The following is an 18,724-nucleotide window of genomic DNA, read 5'->3' as shown; positions in this document are numbered from 1 at the left end:
CTAATTCTACATTTAATTTTTTGAAGAAATGCCAGATTTGTTTTCCACAGCAATTGCAAAATTTTTCATTTCTAACTAGCAGTGTATGAGAGTTCCAGTTTCCCCTCATTCTTACCAAAGCTAATTTTTCCTCCCTCTCTCCTTTTTTTCCTTTTCTTTCCTTTTTTCTTTCTTTCTTTCTTTCTTTCTTTCTTTCTTTCTTTCTTTCTTTCTTTCTCTCTCTCTCTCTCTCTCTCTTTCTTTGTCTCTCTCTCTCTCTCCCTCCCTCCCTCTCTCCCTCCCTTCCTCTCTCCTCTCTCTCCCTCCCTCCCTCTCTTCCTCTCTCCTCTCTCTCCCCTTCCTTTCTCCCTCCCTCCCTCCCTTCCTTCCTTCTTTCTTTCTCTCTTTCTCTTTTCTTTTTTATTTTTTTAATGTTTTATCATCCTAGTGGGTATGAAGCGGTAATTCTTGTAGTTTTGATTTGTGTTTTCCTAATGAATAATGATACTGAACATTTTTTCATGTGCTTGTTGGCTATTTGTATATCTTTGAAGAAATGTCTATGTAAATCCTTTGCCTATTTTTTAATGTCTTCTCAAATTCTACATTTTATTATTGAGTTCTAAAAGTTCTTTATATATTCTGGTTTGTAAGTCTTTATGAGATATATGATTGGCAATTATAGTTTCCCAATTTATGGGTTGCTTTTTCCTTTTCTTATAGTATCCTTTAATGCAAAGAGTTTTTAATTTTGATAAAGTCAATAATTCTATTTTCTCTTTGGTTACTTGAGCTTTTGGTGTTATACCTAAGAAACCATTGCCTAATACAAGGTTGTAAAGACTTACACCTGTTTCCTTCTAGGAGTTTTATAGTTTTAGCTCTTACATTTAGATCTTTGATTCATTTTGAGTTAATTTTTGCATATGGTATGAGGTAGGGGTGCAAATTCATTCTTTTGCATGAGGACATGCAGTTGTCAGAATACCATTTGTTGAAAGGACTATTTCCCCCCATTGAATGATCTTAGCATCCTCATTGAAAATCATTTGGCCTTAGATACCAGAGTTTATTTTGGGGCCCTCAATTCTACTCTCTCAATCTATTATCTAACCTTATGCCAGTACCACACTTTCTTTCTTATTTTTTTTTTTTTTAATGATTGGCTCCTCAGTTAACATCTGTTGCCAAATCTCTTTTTCTTCTTCCTCTTCCTCTTCCTTTTCTTCTTCCTCTTCCTCTTCTCCTTCTCCTTCTTCTTCTTCTCCTTCATCTCCTCCTCCTCCTCCTTCTTCTTCTTCCCCTTCCTCTTTTCTTCTTCTTCTTCTCCCCAAAGCCCCCCAGGACATAGTTGTATATTCTAGTTTTATGTCCTTCTGGTTGTGTTATGTGGGACACTGTCTTGGCATGGCCTGATGACCAGTGTTAGGTCCATGCCCAGAATCCAAACTGGTGAAACCCTGGGCTGCTGAAGTGGAGCACACGAACTTAACCACTTGGCTACAGGGCCAGCCCCTCAGTACCACTCTTTCTTGATTGCTGTAACTTTGCAGCAAGTTTTGGAATTAGGAACTGTGAGTCCTTCAACTTTGTTTGCTTTTCAAGATTATTTTGGCTATTCTGGGTTGTTTGCATTTCCATTTGAATTTGGGGATCATCTTGTCCATTTCTGTAAGAAAAGCAATTGGAATCATTAAACGAGTTACGGTGAATCTGAAGACCAATTTGGAAAGTTAATTAACAATATTAAGTCTTCCAATTTAAGAGCATAGGATGTTTCCTCATCTATTTAGATCTTCTTTAATTTCTTTCAACAATTTCTTTTTAGTTTTCAGTGTACAAGCTTTGAATTTCTTTTGTTAAATTTATTCCTAAATTTTTATTCTTTTGATGCTATTGCAAATGAAATTATTTTTTAATTGTATTTTTGGAATGTTCATTGATGGTGTATAGAAATACAACTGAGTTTTGCAGTCTTGTATTGCAACCAACCTTGCTGAACTCTTTCATTAACTTAACACTTTTTGTATTTGTAATTCTTTAGTGTTTTCTACATATAAGATCATGTCACTAACAAATAGAGGTAGTTTTACTTCCTTTTTTCCAAACTGAATGCTTTTATTTCTTTTTCTTGCCTAATTGTCCTGGCTAGAATCTACTGTACAATGTTGAATAAAAGTGGGGCGAGTGGATGTCCTTGTCTTATTCTTGATCTTACAGGGAAAACTTTTAGTGTTTCGTAGGGAAGATTTCAGTCTTTCACCGTTAATTTTGATGTTACTGTAGGTTTTCATTGGCTGCCTTTTATCAGGGTGGGGAAGTTCCCTTCTATTTGTAACTTACCGAATGTTTTTATCATGAAAACGTCCTGGATTTTTTAAAGTGCTTTTTATACATCTATTGAGATGATAATGTGTTTTCTACTCTTATTCTATTAACATAATGTGTTACATTGATTTTACTTATGTGAACCAACTTAGCATAAATCCAACTTGGTCACAATGCATGAATCCAACTAGGAGAAATCCAACTTGGTCATGATGCAAAATTCTTTTTAGATGCTGCTGGATTCAGTTTTCTAGTGTTTTGCTGCATCCATATTTGTAGGGTATATTAGTCTGTAATTCTCTTTCCTTGTGGTATCTTTGATTTTTTATCAGGGTAATACTGACTTCATAGAATGAGTTAACAAGTATTTCTTCCTCTTCTATTTTCAGGAAGATTTTGTGAAGGATTGGTATTAATTCTTTAAATATTTAGTAGAATTCATCAGCGAGGCCATCGAGTCTTGGGCTTTTCTTTGTAGGAAGTTTCTTATTACTGACTTAATTTCCTTACTAGTTATAGGTCTATTCAAATTTTCTAAACCTTATTCAATCAGTTTTGGTAGTTTGTGTCTTTCTAGGAATTTTCCCATTTCATCCAGATTACGTAATTTATTGGCATACGATAGTTTATAATATTATCGTATAATCCTTTTTATTTCTATAAGGTTAGTAGAAATGTTCCTCTTTTAGTCCTCATTTTAGTAATTTTAGTCTTCTCTCTTTTTGTCTTGGTTAGTTTAGTTAAAGTTATCTCAATTTTGTTGATCTCTTCAAAGAATCAAACTTGGTTTCATTGATTTTTGCTATTGTTTTTCTATTTACCATTTTGTGTGTTTCTACTCTTTATTATTTTCTTCTATCTGCTTGCTTTAGGTTTAGTTTGATCTTCTTTTTCTAATTTTTTAAGGTGAAGAATTAGGTTATTGATTTGAATCCTTCTTCTTCTTCTTCTTCTTCTTCCTCTTCTTCCTCTTCCTCTTCCTCTTCTTCCTCTTCTTCTTCTTCTTCTAGGAAGATTGTCCCTGAGCTAACATCTGTGCCAATCTTCCTCTACTTTTTATGTGGGATGCTGCCACAGCATGGTTTGATGAGTGGTGTGTAGGTCTATGCCCAGGATCTGAACCTGCAAACCCTGGCTGCAGAAGTGGAGTGCACAAACTTAACCACTACACCACTGGGCCAGCCCCAGGATCTTTCCTCTTTTTTAGCATAGACATTTACAGCTATAAATTTCCCTCTAAGCATTATTTTCCTGTACCCCATAAGTTTCAGTACCTCAAGGTTCTGTTATTGATCTCTAACTTCATTCCATTATGATCAAACACACATTGTATGATTTCAATCCTTTAAAGTTTGTTGAAGTCTGTTCTGTGGCCTAGCATGTGGTCTACCCTGGAGAATATTTCATGTGCACTTGAGAAGAATGTGTATTCTGTTGTTTTGGGTGATGCATTTTATAGATGTGTCTTAGATCTCGTTGGTTTATAGTCTTGTTCAGGTCTTCTATTTCTTTGCTGATTCTAGTCATTGCATCCTTATTGAAAGTAGCATATTTAAGTCAACTATTATTGTTGAATTGCTTATTTCTCCTTTCAGTTCAGTCAGTCTTTGCTTCATGTAACTTGGAGATCTGTTATTGGGTGAATCTATGCTTGTAATTGTTATATATATCTTCTTGATGGATTGACCCTTTTATCCTTATAAAGTGTCTTTCTTCAACCCTGAAAATAGTTCTTGCTTAAAATCTATTTGTCTGCTAATAGTATAGTCACTCCAACTTTCTTTTACTTATCGTTTGTATGGTATATTTTTTTCTATCCTTTTACTTTCAACCTGTTTGTGTCTTTGAATCTGTATTGACAGCATAGTGTTGGATCATATTTTTATCCCTTTTCCCATTCTCCATTTTTGATTAGAGAGTTCAATCTATTTACTTTTAATCTAATTACAGATAAGGTGAAATTTAGGTCTTCCATTTTACTATTCATTTTCTATGTTTTATGTCTTTTTTATTTTCAATTCTTCTATTACTCATTTTGTGTTAAATAGATTTTTTTTCTAGTTTACCATTTTAATTCCCTTGTTGCTTCTTTTATGTATACCTTTTAGTTTGTTTCTTAGTGGCTGCTTTGGAAATTACCATAAAATATTAACTTATAACTATCTAGATCAGATTAATACCAACTTAATTTTGACAGTACACAAAAACTTTGCTCCCCTATAGCTCTGTTTACTCACTTCTTTATGCTGTTATAGTCACATATTTATACATGTGTACATTATACATTTATACATATAGACATTATGTGCCATAATCTTAGATTTATAATTATTCCACTTTTCAGTTATCTTTTAAACAAGGGGGAAAGAAAAGTACATTTACCCTGTCTTTCACGTTTATCTACATAGTTAGCTTTATTTGTGCTCTTTATTTCTTCATGTGAATTTGAATTGTGGTCTAGTGTCCTTTCACAACTTGGAGTAGAATTAAAAACAGAAATCATTTGGTTATTATATATGACTTCATAAAACTCAAATTTAATCACACGGGAAATATTAGTAATATGTTAATAACCAAAAAAATTAGTTATAAATCAACATGCATATCATGATCTTATTTATGTAAAAAGTGAATACATTTTATACACACACACACAATTTAAAACAAACAGGAAATCTGTATTTCAGATTGCTAACAATGTTTTTCTCTGTGTGGTGGAATTAATGGTTATTTTTAAATTTTAAATGGTGATTTTCCTTTTTTCTAGATTTTTCCTATGAATATATATAACATAAAAAGAAAAACACTAGTATTGACTCTTCCTTAATAATATTTTATTCCTCAATTAGACATTCATAGAGAGTGTAAGAGAACATAGTGTTGGAAAGAATTTATTCTGGTGATTCAGAGTAGGATCTGAAACAATTGATTTCCTAAGCCAGAATACAAGCAGGGTGTAAGCTCTTTAATACTTCTGACATAGCCTCAAATCTACATAGTGTTAAACACATATAAACATGATATAAATGTTTGTTAAGGGTATGAATCAATAACTCAGTGAATGAATGTATGAATGAACAAATGAAAATGATTGTAGTCTCTCTCTATATACCTTTCTTCTTCTGGAGCTACCTGGGAGAAATTACTTAGAACAGCACTTGAGGCTCAGTAGTTGCAATTCTGGAATCAATGATTTATTGCTTATAAAATGGTATGAGACACTAGGTGAAAAGCCCTACGTAAATGTGAAATATTATTTTATTTATTGTGACCTCTAGAATGATCCAAAAAACTCATAACATACTATGATTGCCAAAAGCAGCTGACAAACCTGGTTAACTTGGTGTGTTTGCTTTTAACAAATGAAAGTGAAATTGAGAGAAAAAAAATCATATTCAAAGTTAGTCCATATAAGCTGAGACTTACCAGACTTACCAAGCCAAATGAATAATATTTACTTTCATTTAAAAATTATATAATCCAACCATAGAATGTTTATATAGGAGAATTAAATATAGTTATTATTAATTTATATCATAGGGCTATGATTAATGTTTTTCTGCCCCAAGACTTTATTTTTTTTCCTCCTTTTCTCAAACACGTTTGGCATTTAGAAGTTTTAAAGTAATTTCCCCCTTTGGCTTCACCTGGGGTCTCTGCTGTCCCAGAACCTCCTCCTGACCTCAGTGTTGTGTTTTCATTTAAAATAGGGCATGTCTATAAATGTCAGCAATACAGGGCAATTAGAAGTTTGAAAAGGGCTGTAACATAAACCAGCATTATAGTGAAATGGATATTGCCTTAAGCTGCCTGCAATTCACTTGCTGTTGGAAAGACAATATCCTGCCATTCTCCCATGGTGGCCTTCAATTGAACACATTTGGCTGAGGATTGACCCATTATTAAGATAAGTCTCTGCCTGGCTTGAAACAATGAAGAAACACAGAGCGAGTGAAGCCAGCAAATTGGGCTGGTAGTTAGCCAGCAATGGGCAGAAATGCGACACGGGATTAGACCTTAATAGCTGTCTATGGTGCTATCTGTGAAATCCAATGCTGTCCTGATTCCCTCAAATTGGATGGCTGGTGCGTGCTGTTTGGGCTTGCCCGAAGTTTTCAGGTTTCTGAAGGAATTGCTGTCTATGTATTTAGGCATGTGTTTGTGTTATTTTTATTTTTAACACGACCACTACCAACAAGAGCAACGAAAAGTCCAGCGCTTCTGACGTTAACTTACTTTTATTCATTTCTTCTGCTGCTAAGAATCCACACCACAAACTGTTTTTGCAAGGTTAGAAAATGAGATATGTTTTTAGACAAGACATATCGTATTGTTCCAATTTACCCACTTCCAAAGATGCGTGACCTTTCTGCACTCACGGTGCTTTCTTTCGCTAGCTTGAGGCCTTTTGACACACTGTCAGCTGGGCTCTCGCTCGCCCCATGTGACCTCAGAGAAAACTTTCAAATAATATAAAGTTGCTGTTGAAAGTCTCTGCTGGGCTTGCAGACTTGGTCCTGCCTGTTCTGGAGGGATAGCAAAACGGTACCAAGCAAATGTATTCATTCCCAGGTTCTGTCTACTCGGGGTCAAGAGTTTTTAAGATCGCATGAGGTTTGGTGGTTAAGGTAAGGAGAAAGTTTGGGGGACTATCTACAAAATTACCTGTTCTTTTGCTGTTAGGGTGAGTCATTTTGATTAAATGTATCTCTGGTGAGGTGCTTCCAGGATCCTGCCTGTTAGTTCCTAACAGCATTTCATCTCGTCAAACTCAGATTTGTAAAACTCATATGCAAAGCTGGACTGAAATGAGGGAATGTAATTGAGTGTAGGAGGGAAGTCTATATCACTGGTCTGCTTGTAAAAATCAAGGTTTCCACGCAGGCTGTGAGCTATAGTTTTGGCTGTCTTAGGAAAGACTTTTAAAAATCCTTGCTGTCAACAGGCTTTTGAGGTTTTCCAGACTTCGGGGAAAGTTAAATAGACCATGAAACATATAAGAAAGCGTGCCCGAGCAATGAGAATTGGGAGAAACTAGAGTGGTCTACAAAGAAAGTTGGCTGAATCTCTCTTGCTGGAAGTTTAGTGACATTTGAGGGCCTGTACCATTTTGCTTGAGATGGCTTAAAGGACACAGATGGTAAGTAGGTGGATTAACAGCTTTCCATGGTCAAGCTCACCACTCTATTCCAGATTCAACGTAAGTGCTTTGTTTTCACTTTTTTTGCATGTCTTTCTATATAACTGAGAATACTTGTTTCCAAAAAGATATATAATGCCCTTTTATAGTGAGTACAGTGTAGAAACACTTCTCCCTAACTGAAGTAATTGGACCTCAGAGACAACTGGAATGATACCTATAATATACTTCATAAACCAAGATGGTTACTGCATCACCGAGACCAGAGACATCACTGAAACAGTAAGATAGGAGTCACCTAAATTACATTGTTTTCATTATCAGCCTGGCTCTCAATATTCTCAGTCATCCTTCTGCATATGCCGAGTCAACTCCCATTCCATTCTTCATAAAAGATATTCCGAAATTTTCTTCAGCATTCGCAAACTCTCTACACGTCTGCCTTCCTCTGTTTCATCAATAGCCTCACTCTCATGGACAAAGAGCATAGCGCATGTTCAGAACTTCTTCACGTAAAACTTTCTCAAAATTTTGGCCCCACACCAATCTCTCTCTCTCTCTATCATTCCTTCCTCTCAAAGGAAGGATAGGTTTCACCTCTCCAAAGCTGAACTTCTACTTGTATGCTTGTTTCTTTCCCATTCCTGGACCTTGTTCATCAATGGCTCCCTCTCTTCCCTACATGTCTAGAAGCGTATGTGAATCCCCACTGCTTCACATCCTCGCCAAACTTAGCACTTTCAGTCTCCTTAAATTTTAGTATTTTCGTATGTAGTGGTATCTCATTGTGTTTTCAATTTGCATTTCCCTGAATATTAGTGAAGTTAAACACATTTTTACAGTGTTGATTGGCCACTTGGATATTTTCTTTTAGAAGTACCTGTTTGAGTATCTTTCCTTGTTTTCCCTCTTTCTCTGTCTGACATTCTAAAACCTTATATGTGGTCCTGCTTGCTGAGTCCTCTGTACTGTTTCGTGTTTTAAACACCTTATGCTGTTTTTTCCCCGATCTTTCTTTCAGGTTAATTGTCTCTTTAATTGTATTAATATGCTGTTAAATGCACCCATTGAATTCTTAATCTTATTTTTGTATTTTTGTGTTATAGAATTTCTACTTGGATATTTTCTAGTATTTTCCAGTTCTTTCATCAATTTGTATTTTGTATTTTATCTCCATGCATAGCATTAGCAGTTATTTAAAATGTCTATCAGTGAAAACCAATATCTGAAGCCCCTGTGGGTCTTTTCTATTGTCTGATTTTCCTTTTTTATTGCTATTTTGCTTTTCCTCATGTTGCCTTATCTTCTAGTATGCCTGGTTATTTTTGATTCTGTGCAAGATCTACATTTAAATATTTCATAGAAATAACCCGAAGTCTAGAATGATGTTATCATATCACAAAAAGGACTTAAATTTACATATGTTTCTGCCAGTAGCTTGTACGCTGTGGGGTGCCTGGTGATACTAGGATCTTAGAAAAGCTCCTTAATCTAATTTAGTAGACAGGTGATTCAAAGAGAAGCTGCAGTGCTCTGGAAAAGTATATTTTTGGTTTACTCTTATACCTAGTTAGCAGCTTTGTAAGGTCCCAAACTATAGTCATCCCCTTGGTAGGCCCTAAACTCAACTTTAGTCTTCCTAGACTCTTGAGGCTGCCAAAAGCACAACTCAGACTCAGAAGCTCCCTCTATAGTTGTCAACTCTTCCAGGATAAAGTAACCCTATGTGCTGTGCTTACCTTCCTGGGCCTCTGTCTTCATTTTAGATCTTGTACTATCTTGTTGGTTCTTTGATTCATTTAAGATTTCATTCATTCATGTTTTGTTTTATTTTTTAATATTTTATCCAGATCTTTCAGTAGTCTTCAATTGCAAACAAATTAATTTTCCATTAGTGGGAGCAGACATTGGCCTGACTTTTCTTGATGTTGTTGTTTTTTCATTTTAATAATCTGAAAAGTTCCTTGGAAGGCTCTTTTCCTCTGTACTACTTCTATACCTCTCTGGATTTTGTTCTGGGCTTTCTTCTTTAAACTTTTTCTGGGTCTTTTCATCAGCCTCATGCTTTCAATTACCAGACCAACTATGTGGAGCTCAGATCTGTGTCTCAATCCAGATCTCTTTCTTTTGAGTAAAACATTCCATTTCCAGTAGCCCAATAGACATATCCACCTGAAAACCTAAAGGCAGCTCAATCTTGAATGTTTAAATCAACATTTTTATTAAGCCAATTCCTATCCTTGGTCAAGACTTAATTATGTTCCTGTAGTACTTAATTTATGGATAGTGTAATCAATAAGTGCTGTTACATCTTACATTTTCCAAATTTGAACCCTCTCTTATGGGAGTTCTCTGACTCTCTGCTCACAAATCTAATCAATCATTAAATCATATTGATATTTCTTGATTGATATTTTGATACTGATATTTCTTGCTAATACCTCTCTAATTATTCTTCCTTTCTAAAAACCTTAGAGACATATAGGTAAATTCCTTTGACAACAAACACTGAAGCTGCACTTTTGGGCGAATGACTTAAGGTAAATTATTTAACAACTTCTGTTTCCCTGTTTGCAAAATTGGCATGATAAAAATATTTACCAAAAGTGGACTGCAAATATCACACAATCTTTTCCTCCTCTCTCGACATTTCCCCTTTGCCATGTGACTCTGCAGCTCTTATCATTAAGAGATGAAGTTGATTTCCCCACCTCCAAATCAGAGCTGAACTGTGAACTGCTTTGGTCAATAGAATGAAGAAGATACGATAGCGTGAAGATTCTGCATCTAGGTCTTGAGAGGCCTTGAATGCTTCTGTTTGCTCAAAACTTGAGCCAGCTTTCTGGGGAAGGAGAAACCGTGTGGGGCAGAGACAAACCTTCTCAACTGAGGCCATCTTAGACCAGCCAGCCCCCAGCCAACCAGGTAACTCAACAAAGGGCGGGTGTGATGCTAGCCAAAACCAGAAGAACTGACAACCTATAGACTTACATGTTAAATAAATGGTTGTTATTTTAAGGCACTATGTTTTGGGTTATTACCCAGAAAAAGCCAACTGATAAGGCTACTTCTTGGTAGTAGTGAAGATTAAATGAGTTAATAAGTGTGAAGGGCTTAGAATGACATCTGGCATACAGTGAGCATTATTTAAATGTTACTTTTATTCTTTGCCTCTCTATCCCCACTGCTGTGGCTTTTAACTCTCATCAACCATTACTTCTTAACTGTTCCTTTCCTGCTAATCTCTTCCCCCTCAACTCCATCCTCCACAATGGCTTCTTGAGTGCTTTGCTAAAACACAAGTTCAATCATGTCAGTTCCCTGTTTAAAATATTGCAATGAATCTTTACTAGTTACATTTTAGTCTAAACTTCTTTGTTTAGTTATTTAAGGCCTGTCCAATTTTATCTCTTTATATATTACCTTGACTCATTTATGTTTTTATCCATGCCTGTTACTCTGCATTGATTACTAGCAAAATAGCTAAAAATAAGACAGAAGATATCTTTTACAGTGTAGAGATAATTACTTTGTAGTTGAATCAACGCGGTGTTTGTGGTCAATTCTGTTAATACTGAGTGGAAGATCAGTAATGTAATAATAATCCCAATATTTATCATATCAAAATAAGATTTGATTTATGGCACCTTTTCCATAAACTAATCCACCATAAAATGCTATCTGTAAACTGTTCATGTTAGATTTATTTGCACTATAAATATAACACCTAGTGCATCAGCATGGTTGGGGAATGAAACATTCTACCTCAGGAGTTTCCAGATGCAGGGCCCCTCGTGGATGCTAGATTGTTGTGTAAGAGGAGAACTGGGGATCTGAATACTCCAGTGTCACCTCAAAGCTACTGAATAAGAATTTCTACTGGTACAACTAAGGAATCTGTGTGGTTTCAAAGAACTTTTGGCTCATAGACCTCTGTTATAGCTAAGCGAAGTTTTTACTTAGTTTGGAGTTAATTGAAACTCTCTAGGGCACAATAAGCTTTCATTTAGAAAACGTGGAAACTGGGACTAGAATTCTTTTTCAGGTGTGAGCAATTGTACATTGATCGTTTTCTTATTTTATTGCTACGGATCTGATAATCAGTTAATTAACTAGAAGCGGAACATTTTCTATAGTGAATTTCATTTTGATTGAACTGAGCAGGATTTTTTTCTTCTTTTCTTTTTGTGAGGAAGATTCACCTTGATCTAACATCTGTGACCGTCTTCCTCTACTTTGTATGTGGGATGCCTCCACAGCATGGCTGATGAGTGGAGTAGGTCTGCACCCGGGATCTGAACCCATGAACCTGGGCCGCTGAAGCAGAGTGTGCGATCTTCAGCAACTCGGCCACAGGGCCAGCCCTTAAACTGAGCAGGATTTTGAAAATGGTTTTATTTATTTAAAAAATTTGGATTCATTTTAGAAATTCATAGTTGATGAACTCAGAAAGAATTCTCCGACAGTCATAAAGTTATTTGATACTTGGAGCCTTATATTGTTTTTTCTTATTAAACATCAGTCTAGCTTTGCTTCACTTAACTTAGAGGGTGAAAAATACCTGTGAACTCTGTGCATAACTGAAGTCCCTATTTTCTAAAGCTTTTCCAATATTTTACATGAATGTGATTTCTTTTATTGTGAGGTTAAATGATAAAGTGATTACAGGCTAACTTCAGATGTGTGGTAAGCCATCAAATTATACAACATGATTATGATATGTATAGGTTCAAACTGAATTTAATACACAGCTGCCAAAGAACAACTTTTTACTATGAAAAGCCTCTGCCTATTAATATAAGCCAACATGCCCAGAACAGGCAATGGTGATCACGAAGGAAGCTTCTGGACCCTACTATATAGGCCAGGATTGGAATTTTGACTCTAACTCAGTTTTTGCATATGTTAAATGGGGATATTAAAAGTGCCCAACACAGAGAATTACTGTAAGGATTTAATGAAGAGGTTTGTGTAAATATTCCTAGCTCTAACTTAGTGCCCTGTAAATCCTAGATATTATAATTCAGCAATTATATGGTCAGCTCTTAATTATCATTAAGCTTAAAATGTCATTGATTCTTATATAAATGTTGTTTGCTTTATGATAATTTTCATAATTCTGTAGTGGAATTGACATTCTTCTACTAATCAAAAGATAAAGGCTGAGTCAAAACTGCCACGAATGAATGTAAATTTAGGTAGTCCCTAAAGCTTCTCCCTGCCTTAGTCTTCATCTCTCAAGTAAAGATGCTTGGTGCTTTATAGAGATAAGATGCAAAAAAGTAGGTAAAAATTACTCTGTAAACTTCATTGTTTTTTAAGTGTAAGCTATTACTATTATCAACATCATCTCTATTGACTCAAGTTCTTATTACATGTGTAAATATTTGTAGAGTCATTATTGAATTGTTTAGGGCACTTTTCACATCGACTGCATCTATCAAATAGTTTGAAGAGTTCTATGCAAGTAGTAGAATCAACAGTATTTCATAGAGAAATTCAGCTCGCTGTGGTTTACAATAATCTGCCATTTCAACAATTATTGTCTAAACTTCTTTTGTGATGTCTCTGCAGTGTTGGCTATTACATCTAAGATATATTATTATTTAGCTCATCAAGTATTTAAGCTTGTTGTCTCCCAAATAGATAGGAAGCAACTCAGGGGTGGGGACCAAAAGTTAAACTTCTTGTTTTCTTCACTTTTCCAGTTCAGTTCTTGGTAAATAAAACATAATAGGAGTGAGGGTAAATGTATTTAAAATCAAAATGGTTGGTTATCTCCCTTTCTCTTCAAAAGAAAACATGACCTTAGATGCAATGAAAATAAGAGAAATGAGGCTGGGGGGGCCTAAGCTGTACTTAGTTTTGATGTTTGTATTAGCCATCTGAGTTAAAGTTTGAAGAGTGGGGAATAGTTTGTTGAAGATAGTCTGGTTGGATTTCCTTCTTTTTTATAAGTGATGTGAATTCTCAGATTATCAGGCATACAGTCTTGTGTCACTTAAAGATGGGGATATGTTCTGAGAAATGCTTCATTAGGTGATTTCCTTGTTATGTGAACATCATAGAGTGTACTGAGAGGAACAAAATTTGCTGCCCCCAAATGTGTCTCTTTAACATGAAGATTATTTTAGGTTGTTTATTTTTAAGAAATAAAAGACTCAGAAAGTTTTTCTTGTTACCTCCCCTTTAACTGACTAAAAGAATTCAGATTAAAGAAACCTGCCTCAGGAAGCAGCTACCCTTAGCATAACATGAACAAAGTGGTAGACAGGGAGGAACCTAGGAAAGCCAGTTTGTTGGGCTCCCTTCTGTGTTCTTCTGTTTCTGTGTGGCCAAACACTTGTTTTCCAAATGTTTGCTCCTTTTCACTTACCTGTGAATTGCCTGCATTCCCTTTGAATGAAGGGAATGACTCTCCCTACCACCAACATCTTCTTTTGTCTTTAGCTGAGGATGGTATTTAAGGTGAAGATTTTGGCCATTTTTGTGAGTCACTCAGTTTTTCTGGATTTCTCCCATGTATACATGTTATTTAACTTTTGTTTGTTTTTCTCCTGTTAATCTGTCTCATGTTAATTTAATTCTTAGGTCTGCCAGAAGAACCTAGAATGGTAGAATAAAATATCTTCCTCCCCTTACAGTACTTACACAAACCTAGATGGTATAGCCTGCTACACACCTAGGCTATATGATACTAATCTTATGGAACCACTGTCATATACACGGTCCCTTGTTGACTGAAATGTTGTGCAGCAATAGCTGCACTCCTTATTATCTGTAGGAGAATAAATTCCAAGATAGCATATGCATTATTCTTGGTTTAGGTGTTATTTAAACTAATTACGCCCAGATCACTCTTATTAGGAGCAACAATTGAGTTCCTTTAGCTTGTTTTTCTCATTACTATAATGATTGTCATGGAACTCTCTAGCAAGCATCCCTTTAATTGAATAACTTTGGAAAACACGTAGGATATTTTTCAGTCAAAGACCAGAAGATCTATTTCCATATAGCAATTTCTATATAAAGAATTGAGCCTGAGAATACTAATAATGAGAAAATTATGCATATTTAATTTCCAATATTAAAATATCATGTAAAATAAAAATGAGAGGAAAGCAACTTATGATCATAAAGCCTATCTTTTTTTAGAGATATCATTTTAAAGTTTACAAAGCCCTTCTCTTTACATTATCACGATGAACCTAAAAATAATGTACAGATAGCGTAGTATGTCAAACTGTGAGTATGGAGCTTAATTCTACGCTAAGTGCTAGAGAAGTAGATGGCGCTGAATATTGCTTGGTGAAAGCTCATAATTTCTTGGAAATTTCTGGTCCTCATTGGAGAAAACAATAGTAATAAAAAAATCTTGGGTACAGTTGCTTGTTGGAGTAGTAATCTGAGAAGTTGTGCTTTGAATATTTTTCTTTCTTTGGATACATAAAGTAGCAGAGTATGACTCCATGTGGGTTGGTTCCACTTTGTGTTTTGGCTTTTGTATTCCAAAATGGAATAGTTTTCCTTGGCAGACTCCACAGTAGAGTAAGTCTAGAGTAGGTGGAGTACATGTGTTTTATTTTTTTAAAGGAGAGTGGAGATTTGCACAGTGACCCAGATGTGTACTTTCTGAACTCTAACTGTCTGTGTTCAAATATGCAATGTGAAATGAACAGGGTTTAAAGAGACCCCTTTGGATACCTTGGGGGTATTTCTTCACAGTGTTTTGGCAGCATGCTCTTCTAGCTGAATTAGATTTATTGCTGAAGCACTAAATCTTCATTATACATGACAACCTTACTCCCCTGCTGTCCTGGTCCCTTTCCATTCACAGCCCTTATTTTTAATTCCAACATCTTGTTTCTTCCCGTTCTTTAGCCCCCAAGATCCCAAAATATTCTACATTCCAGTCTATCTCCGAGTTGAAATTGCATTAAATTTGTGAATGTGTCATTCACAGATGTCAGAAAGTAGAAAGCACAGTAAAGGTTAAAGATGTCTCATCTAATCCATCAGTATTCAGCCAGGAGTGCACTGGAGCTTTTAAAAGTGATCTATATGGCTGGATGCCTGACATAACTATCAGTGAGAAGCAGTCACAAATATTCTGGCTAGGTATTGTTACAGGTGAGTACTGAAAAAGAATACTATTGCAGGTGTGTGGTCCTGAAGTTGTCATATTTCTATCCAGCACTATAGGACAGGGTAAGGAGTCAGCACGAATGCTTTGGACTTAATCTCCTGTTGAACTGCTCTGGAATGTTTAATAACTTAAGAAAGACTAGACCAGATGGACTCTAGAAGAACTGGGTAAATTCAGAAATATCAAGAAAGTTAATTTTCTTAATCCTGGCTGTATTGGAAATTCCACTTATGCCCAAATTGCTTAGATGTACTGTCTAGCTTGTCTAAACTTGTAATATTATTATATATAGTCTTTCTCCATTTGCTTGCTGAAATAACAGTAGATTTGAGGAATAATATCAATCATTATGTATGAAGTCAGCAAGTATTACTCTGGCATACCTCATACAAGTACTGCATAAAAGTCACTCATTCATTCACTCATTTATTCATTCATGTAATAAATATTTATTGAATGCATAACATGTGCCTGTCACTGTGAAATGTGTAGTTGTGGACAAGACCAACAATGTATGCCCCTCTCAGGGAGCTTACAGCAAGGGGTGAGCCTCAGAGAAGTAGGCAGGCAATTGCAATGAAGGTGCTCTACAAGAATAGTGTGTGAGCTACAGTGATACAAAGGGCTTCCACCTGAGCCCTGTCATGTGGGTTGGGGGAAAGAGTAGTAGAGAAGAGGAGGACAATGGTTAGCCTGAAATCTGAATGGTGAGAAGGGTTGGCCATTTGAAACAGGTCGTGTCTGAGTAAAGGCACATCAAAAAGGTTAAAGGTGAGCAAGCACGTGACTGATGGGAACTGAAGGCAGTTCTGTCTGTCTGGAGAATCAAGAGTGAGGAAAGAAGAGCAAGAGCGGCAGCAGGATGCTCGTCCATGTGAACTTGACCAGGAACTCTCGTTGCACGCCTAACTTTCATAGACCTGCCTGTGGAGCTTCCTGATTCCTACAGGAACACACTTCACCTGCCCTGTGTGCTTCCAAACATTAAATGCCGCTTGTATTTGCCATTGTGTTCAGCGTCTAGCATATGTGAAAGTGACGGAAATAGACAAAGAAACAGCAAGTAAGTAAATGTTTTCCTATTCCACTGAAAAACTGGACATCTTTTGCAGTTGAGAAAGAGGCAGTGTCGTTGTAACAGCAACGAAAAAGATATTTATAAAAACAGGTCATACACGAGGAACATAAATGACAAAGCTAAAGAAAAACAAAGCTACTCTGAGAAAAAGTTAAAATATAGTTTAGCCTAAATGTAAGGCAGATAAGAAATTATGACTGTAAAAAAAAGTTAAATAGAAGAAATGGTTCTCTGTCAAGTAGACAGAATGATGCAGTAGAAGTGCCCCACCATGATGTACAATGGGCCCTGTCTTGAGAAGTAATCAAGCAGATGGCGCTACCTCCATTTATCCATGTTGTGGAGGGATTTCTACAGATGCAGGAAAATATCATTCATTCATGATGATGAAACACAACTTTTGAGACCTTACATGGGCTAAGCTAGCTTTAAATGAATTTAATAGCAGACCTGAAGGCAAGTGCTGCTCGGAATCATTCAAGGTCACCTTGCCCTGAAGTCTGATCCCTGTCCCTGATGTCAATAGTTGTGTGTAAGCATTTGGCTCATGGTCCTAAAGATCACCTGGTTTGTTGAGGTCTTTTGAGTCCAATCTTAACCTCGGAAGCTGAACACAGTTGAATTTTAGACGGCAGGAGCAATTTCCCAAGATCACATGTCAACAAGTTATCCAGGTGCTAAATCTATAGATCTTGTAATACACACCTCAGGACTTTAATTGGCATACCTTTATGCTAAATTCTTCTTCGTGGTTGGTGGTTTGTGGGAACTGTTTTTGGTGTGTTCATTTATACACAAGAATAGATTTATTCCTCTAAATTTGGCTAAGCTACAAACATGATAACTTAGATTTTTAGAAAAACGCCTTGAAATTTTTTCCCAGTCACTTTTCAGTGTAGATTTAATAAATCTTACCTGCTATAATCTCTCATCTGCCAAAGACTTAACTTCTTTCACAGAATACACCAGGTAAAATGGAAACTGTTTGCCATGTATCCATAAAAAGGAAAGTAAATAGCATATTTCATTTCATACAGTTTGTACGGTATGTTTAATGATGCAGCTCCACTTTATAAAATTCTTCCAATCTTTTAAAAACTATTTGAAATGCCATCTTTTTCATGAATCTTCTCTGAATTTTGTAAATCAGACTTGATATTGACTTTATTTCAATCTCTTACTATTACCTTAAACCTCTTCTCATTTTTTGTCTTGTATTTATTTGTGAACTCTAATCTCTTAACTTGTAAGATAGTGTTATAGACTCTGCATTGTCTACCCCACATTGCATAGATGGGTACCTCTTATATGATAGGCCCCAGAAGAAATAGTGTGGTGGACTGGAAAGAAAAAGGGCTTAGGAGTCAGATGCACCAGGGGTTGATTCCTGTGTTTGCAATTCCCTAGCTGAGTGGCTTTACAAAACACACTTAACGTCTCTGTTCCTCACTTTTCTCACCTGTGAAATAAGAACATTAACACATATTGTACAGGTTTGCTGTAAGGATGCAAAAAGAGAGCATATCCAAGTGCACTTAGAAGGCAATAAATAATTGCTATCTTCTTTCTACCTTTTAGTAGAATTTCAATTTTTGATTCAATAGAAGCATCTCATGCCTTTTAAGGTGTATGCTTTTCTTGTACACATGCTAATTTACAAGATACAATAGCTTTTCTAGTCATTATAGCCAGTTAGTTTAATTTACCCCTAAACCTATAGTGTGTTACTCTTCACTGAAAGAACAGCCTTGCCTTACATGTAAGGTACATTGACGTGGGCTGTTAAAGATACTTACAGCCTTTTTCTTTATGCCTGCGGAGGTCCCCTGTGTCGTGAAGTGGAGTGTTGTTTGAAACAGTGAGAAGTGAGTGAATCACAACAGCCCAGGGAGCTGTTATTTGCAGTAACATTACAGCGATGATTTCCGTTACGCCGTGAGGTTCCTAGGTGATGAGGAACTAAGACTGTAAATGAATGTAGATTTAGATTGTTGCGCAGGAGGTGCCGGTGTCCTTTGTTTTCTATTTTGAGGCACAACAAAGGACAGAGGGA

This window comes from Equus caballus, chromosome 10 (assembly GCF_041296265.1).
Source record: "Equus caballus isolate H_3958 breed thoroughbred chromosome 10, TB-T2T, whole genome shotgun sequence".
NCBI classification, from domain to species: domain Eukaryota; kingdom Metazoa; phylum Chordata; class Mammalia; order Perissodactyla; family Equidae; genus Equus; species Equus caballus.
Note: the sequence above shows the minus strand (reverse complement) of the source record.